Below are 6,882 nucleotides of genomic sequence, written 5' to 3'. Positions count from 1 at the left end.
AAAAGTGTCAAAAATGGATCTCCGTATAGTGAAAAGGATCAAAAGTAAGTAGTTCAAACTTTCAAGAGGATTCCAAACAGCTCTGTTAGAGATGTGGCGAAAAACTGCAGTTGAGTAATACTTCAGTGCAAAACGCAAAAAACACGAAAGAGTACACATGTGCAAAATTCAAAAGCAACCTAATCGCAATTAACGGCCGAATACGGTGGGAAAATCACGTACACGAAAGCTCAAAACCGAGATGTTTAAAAACCCGCATTGTCTCATTATGGATGACGAGACGTACGTGACAGCAGACTACCGGGACTCCTGTTTTTCACTGCTCATCATAAGTTTGATGTCCCAGAAGACGTTGGAAAGCAGAAGATGTCAAAGTTTGCCAAAAAGTACATGATTTTGCAAGCATTTTATTCGTTTGGAAAGCGGACTTCAATATCAACACCAAAACCGAGTATTCATGGTTTGACGGTCATCTGCAGCCGAATTCCGGTGACAAAAGAAATTTATCAAAGTTTTCTTGAAGAGAAGAAAATCTTCAAATGTCTTTCTCTTCACAAAATTCACTATTATTCTCAATGAATTTATCAATTATGCTCCTGTCACGAAATTTTTTAAAATATAAGAAATTGGAAGGAGTTTTCGCCTATTTTCTTAATTTAGAATTCCCATCAAGTTCAAGAAGAAATTTTTTTTATACTTGAAAAAATGAGCGAATAGTTTTCTCTTAAACATTTTTGCGAAAGAAATTCAGAATGCATTTTTTTTTTCTTTTAGAGATTAAATTCAGTAAAAATATTAAAATTTTTTTACGTAAGAGCAATGGAAGTATTCTTTGTGCAGTAAAATTGGCATACGAAAGAATGGTACTGCCGGCAAGAAAAAATTAAACAACTTCTTCGCCACCGTCGATTTTTTAAGGATTTTAGCAATCCGTTTGAAATACTGGATGGTAACTTTTAGTAGCTAATTCGAATGACTTAATATTTGGCAGAGGAGCTTTTTAACTTGTTAGATGAACACCCTAATGCGAAAATACTATAACAAAACCGTTCAATCTACAAGTTCTTACAACGTTGAGATAGTTTGACTCAGGTAATATTGTAGAACAATCAACTGTAGTGTTCACAAGATACAATATAGTAAATTTGCCTACTCTTTATAATAAAAATATTATGGGTTCTCATAAAGCAGCAGTCAAGCAAGTAATGATTGTAACAGAGGAGTATCAGTTGGAAGTATTTGTAAATATTTTTCTGTTTTGAGCCTCGACTTTCTTGTTGATTTTCCCTTTTCTGGTTTTTCTACCGTATTCGAAATAGAGACGATTGTTCACAAACACGACCTTATTTAATAAAACTTTACTTGTTTTCTTATCTCTATTTGAAGTTATAAAAAGGAGAAAATCTTAAAACGCTTTCTCTTTACAAAATTGTCTTTTCTTCTCGACGAATTCCGAACAATCGACGAGAAAGATATAAAGTTAATTGCTAAGAGAAAATGTAGTACAATAATTCTCCACTAGATGATTTTCGAATGTTTCCTCTAGGTGAATAGAACACAACATCCTATGATCCACAACAAAAGCGTTACAAATGAAATTTGGGTTCTTATTCATTAGGATAAATGAAGCATTTTGGCCTAGCGCTCATATTCCTGGATGTAATCGAAATGAAATACATCGAGTCCTAGTTCTTTAAAGATTATTCCATTCTTTTTCATATTAAATATGCATAAGTAATACATCCGCAACCCTTGGACAACTTAACAGCTCCCAACATCGAGAATATAAGTAAAAGTTTTGGTTCTCTGGTCCCACAATGGCGTCGTGAATGGAATAACATTTGAAAATTACGTATCTGATTTTCGACAATCTGCAGTTTAAATTTTTATATTTAAATAAGTAAAATAAATTCTAGCGTAAAATAAATTGCTATCGTTTCTTGACTTTAATAAAATAATTATGAAGATAAGTTACTATGGTTTAGTATAAGTATAATTTTTCTCTTTTCATCAATAGAAGGTTTAAAAGTAGTTCATCACATTTCAATGAACAATGAACGTGAAGTAATTTATTCTACTGAATCTTGAAGAACAATACTACTAATTTGCAAACCAAGATTAAATCTATGGTTCCCTTATCTTTATCCGAGTCGTTATAAGATCATCCGATGATAACAACCACTCCGACAAATGGCTACTAATTCTTTGCGTGTTCATCGATAGGACTAAGGCTGTGAACCATTTGGCGATCAATTTTAACTTTTGGTTAAAATCTGACACTCGAGCGGTTAATTTGATGTTGTCAAAAATAACCCTGCTCGAGAGCATGGTTATTTTTGACAGATCGATGGTTATTTTCCGACACGGAAAAAAATCTTGCAATGAAAATTCTAATATTAATTCTTTAGTTGAAATTATTTCCAGTGGAAAATAGACCCAAATAACTTTCCGTCCGTCAAATTTTGAAATGGGCCGTAGTTTTAGTTGAATTTAACTACTCGACAAAAAATAACCACTCAAGTGTCAGATTTCAACCAAAAGCTAAAATCAACCGAGAAATGGTTCACAACCTCAATACGTTAGGTACTCTTTAGTCACACACCACATTTCAAAAAACACTTCATTTCTAACTCTATCAATTACTTTTAATAGTCATCTTTTCAGAGAAAACGTTAGGGAGAGTGAATTAAAAGATAGACAAATTACAACATACGCATGTTTGTAGATTTATGACGGGTGTTATGGATGAGTTTGTTGCTATGCAGCGCTGTTTGGATAAATTGCAATATTTTCATTTCATTCATGCGTGAGTCACAATATGAAAATTACGCTCCTTTTGAATATATTTCTGGAACCATACACAGTAACCGTAAATAACGTAATGAAGTACTGGTTTCTCTTGTAAACTTTTTGTTTCGTAATCCATTGCACCCGTATTGTTTAGGTACACTAGCGCCGTCCTGAATTCAGTGGAACACATATGAAACAGGCTCATTTCTGTCAGGTTGTGTATGGGTTGTACCTCCGTTACCCTAGACGGGTACAAGAAAAATACATATGCTTGATGAGACTTCCCCGAATCTAGCTGGCGCTCGTTCTTAACTAAGATGAATGTATATAACTGAGGAAAATGCACTTAGTTGTTGGTAGACCGGAGCAGAGAGGACTCCTATTAAAAGGGTGGTAATAAACTTTTCAGCCAAATATTTAGACCTTCGAAATAGCTTCTCAATGCTGCCACTCTTCAAAAAATTTACGGTGTTAACAAATTTCAGGTGTTAAAAAAATTCTTCCTGAACTTGACGAGAATTCCAAATCCGGAATACAAGCAAAGACATGATATAGTTAGTCTCCTTCGTGACAACGCTCGGCCTCATATCGCAAATGTCGTATTTGAAATCGTTTGAATGGGACATTTTGCCGCGCACACCATTTTCTCCGGACATTGCTCCCTCTGATTACTGGTTGTTTCCCTCATTTTGTGCATTGTAAATTCACATATTTTCATGAAATGAAGAACTAAGTATGTAAATCACTGAAAACAGTATGAAATGAAAAACTTACACATTGGTAATGTATTTATTTAGGAGATAAATTATTTAGATTTTTTTCTAAACACAATTGAACAGAATAATATTGATTGAATCACCGACCTCGGTATTGAAGCTTGATTGATATTGATCTTCTGCACCTTCTATTATTCCACGAGTGTCTAATGCCGTTTTCGTTTATTTATCAGAGCAGCCCGAAAGCTGACCCAGAGTCGCATAAACAATGTTTGATATTTCATTTTTTTTTTACGTTTCGCATTCAGCTCATCACGTTTACGTTTGATATGTTTGTTTTAGCAACCTGAGGTCGCTCTAGATCGGACTCCAATCGCGTAGTTTCGCTCTGATAATTTTCTCGGGTCGCACCACGCATCCATGCAAGTTTGTTTTTTTTTCTTTTTTTCATAAGTTGTTGTTTAGGGCGCGTACCACGTGTTCGTTTTACTCGGAGTCAGACTCGCCCGCGTCTAGGTTCAAAAACGAAAACGGTATAAGACTTCCTACAGCAAGCTTCATGAACTGAACAATGTCAATTTGCAACATTACAAACAGGAATGTTCATTGTAAATATAACATGAGTTTTGTAAGTATACTTACGTTAAACAAAAACCAACAAATGATGCACAAAATCCAAGTCAACAAGTAAAATTTCAGCCATTTTGATTCAAAATTTTTTCATACAGTAAAATCACTTAAGCTCCAAGTATGTGTTCTATCACTTAAAGGTTATGGGCGACACATATAACTTGTACAGGGATCCCATATGTTATCAACAGTCAAATCATGCATTTACGAGAATAATCCCATGAAACTGAAAAAGTTTATAACTTCTGCCTGTGTTGTGCCGCTGGTCCTGGATCCGAACGCTTCGAATGCATACGACAACGACAGTAGTTGGAAATATGACCCAAAATGATTGCGTCGAACAATTTTGGCACAGACATACTGTCCTGTTGTGAACGACACTCGAACAAACATTTTGCTATTGCCGTTTTTGTTTTTAGCGCTGCACCGGTGTAGTGTAGCAGTGACTATATTCGCTCCAATTTGGGTTTAATTAAAGCATCCTTCTCTTCCCTACACAGGTGCAGTGCCAGCATTAAAATCGAAAATGCCATATGACTGCTATGCTTTCTATTTTTTTTTTTTTTCAAAGAACAAATTTATCATTTGATTGCATATCACCTTTACATTCGAGAAGAAATTTGTTGATAAGCTCTGAACGATGATTTTCTCGTTGAATACTCTATGCCAATTAGTAGATATATTCAAGCGGTATTGATAATACTAGCCCATGATTATTAACCATCAATAGCATAGTCAAAATGTCGAGTATTGGCAATAATATCACCTCATGTGAAAGCCACTAGTCATTTGGATTGACAATAATATTGATTTGTGTAGTCCACATACTGACAAGAAACAAGACAAGAGCGGACACTGTGTGCCTAAAAATTATATTATATTTTTGATACACGCTGGTGTAAGATTCTTGTCTACACAGGGGATGCAAAAAGCGAAACATCGCACAAAGAGGAAAGCGCACTTCTTCTCAGTGTCGAATAGACAGAACTTGAGTGTGTGCTTGTAGTTAAGGTACACGCAGAGAAAAAAATGGCAAATATAACCAAATTTAGGTTTTACGCAACGATTTTTTTTGTTAAAATAGTGACAAAAGAACATCTGGTTTAATATAGAAAATATTGCTGCTTGAAATTACAAAACATGATAATCAATCATACTCAGTGTGTTAGTTTGTGTCAAACGACATTTTGATAAAAACAACAAATATTTCAGTTGTGCGTTGCTGTCAATTTCTTGACAAACAAAATCACAGTGAATTCAATATGAAAAAATTGTTATGAATGAACGAACTTTAGATAAAGTTAAGAATTCTTGAGTTTTAAAATCACAATCATTCCAGTTGAAATAAATTACCTAAAATTTAGCTATTTCAACTAACGCTATTGTTTGTTGAAATCATACATTTTTGTTTGTTTTTAAGAATAAAATGATTTCTACCAAACTAATTTACAAGGTTATATTTTATACTACTTTTATTTCGATTTAAATTGGTTAAAAAATTTCTAAAAAACAATTATCTTTAATTGTGAAATTTTTAAGACATTTACTCGTTTCGTCATTCCCGTTGCTACACGATCGATTTATTCAGATACCGCAGTCAAGCCCTTTATTTTTAATTTTATAGCATCCAAACGATTCGGTGCTCCATCGGTCCGGTCAAAATAGAGAACCTGTATTAAACATTTTGTGTTATGTAATGTTTTGCAAATTTCTAACATATACTTAATTATCAATACATACACTTGAATTGTTGAAACCCCCCTAGGAAATGAGAGAAGCAGATCAAATTTTACTTATAAACGCGTACAAACTTTTTCCGCGGGAGACAAAAATGCTGTGGTTTATACGCGCGAGAAAAATTGTTCTGATTTATATGAAATAAAACTAACATTGTTCATTTAAACAGTAAACTTAGTTGTATCATTATACAAATAATATCATGGATAAATTGAACCTAGTTTTTTCTTGATATAAAGGTATAGCAGGATTGAGTCTACGAGGACATTACCGATAACATTAACCAACTTTTATTGACATGTAAAAAATAGTCAGTTTATTTCAACAATAAACTCAGCCGGATCAAACATATTTTTGGTTTGGTTAGATCAAAATTTTTATTCAAATCAAACAGAGATAATTGTTTTTGTTAAATGGAGAAATTGGTTTGTAACAATCATATTCTAGCTTAAAATGAATATAAATCAAATCTAAAAATCTATTATCTGTTTTGTTGTTTTAAACATGCTCAATTTCTCCGCGTGTAGCTGGCGCGAGTGAAACACATTCTCTTCGCATGAATCGCTCTCAAGCGCTCTCGCCTAAATACACCCAAGTGATCACTGGTGCGTGATAGTGAGTGAACACTTCTGTGATTTCATTTTTAAATTTATAGAAGGTAACGATGGCCTTACTATGACAATCTTTTTCGCAACAAGGAAAAACTAAACTTTAACGATAAATTACGCTTTTTCTGATTATGCGTGCCCCACGCTTCTCTTATGCGAACCATACACCAGAGTCCTCACCGGCGTGCAGTCTTCGGAGAAAATATCTTCATCCACCTCAGAGAATTTCAGAGCTATGCTCTAGCAATTTATGTCGTTTTCGCTTGAGAACACTGAAACTGACCCAGGGTAGTTTCATCAAACAAACACTTTTCACGAAACTGTGTTGGTTTCGCACTTAGCGACAAGGATCTTCGCAAACCTGACATAAAAACTAGGTTCAAAACTGACTCGATATTCAG

Source organism: Malaya genurostris, chromosome 3, assembly GCF_030247185.1.
Source record: "Malaya genurostris strain Urasoe2022 chromosome 3, Malgen_1.1, whole genome shotgun sequence".
Taxonomy (NCBI): domain Eukaryota; kingdom Metazoa; phylum Arthropoda; class Insecta; order Diptera; family Culicidae; genus Malaya; species Malaya genurostris.
The sequence above is the reverse complement of the archived record's forward strand: the minus strand, read 5'-3'. Positions refer to the sequence as shown.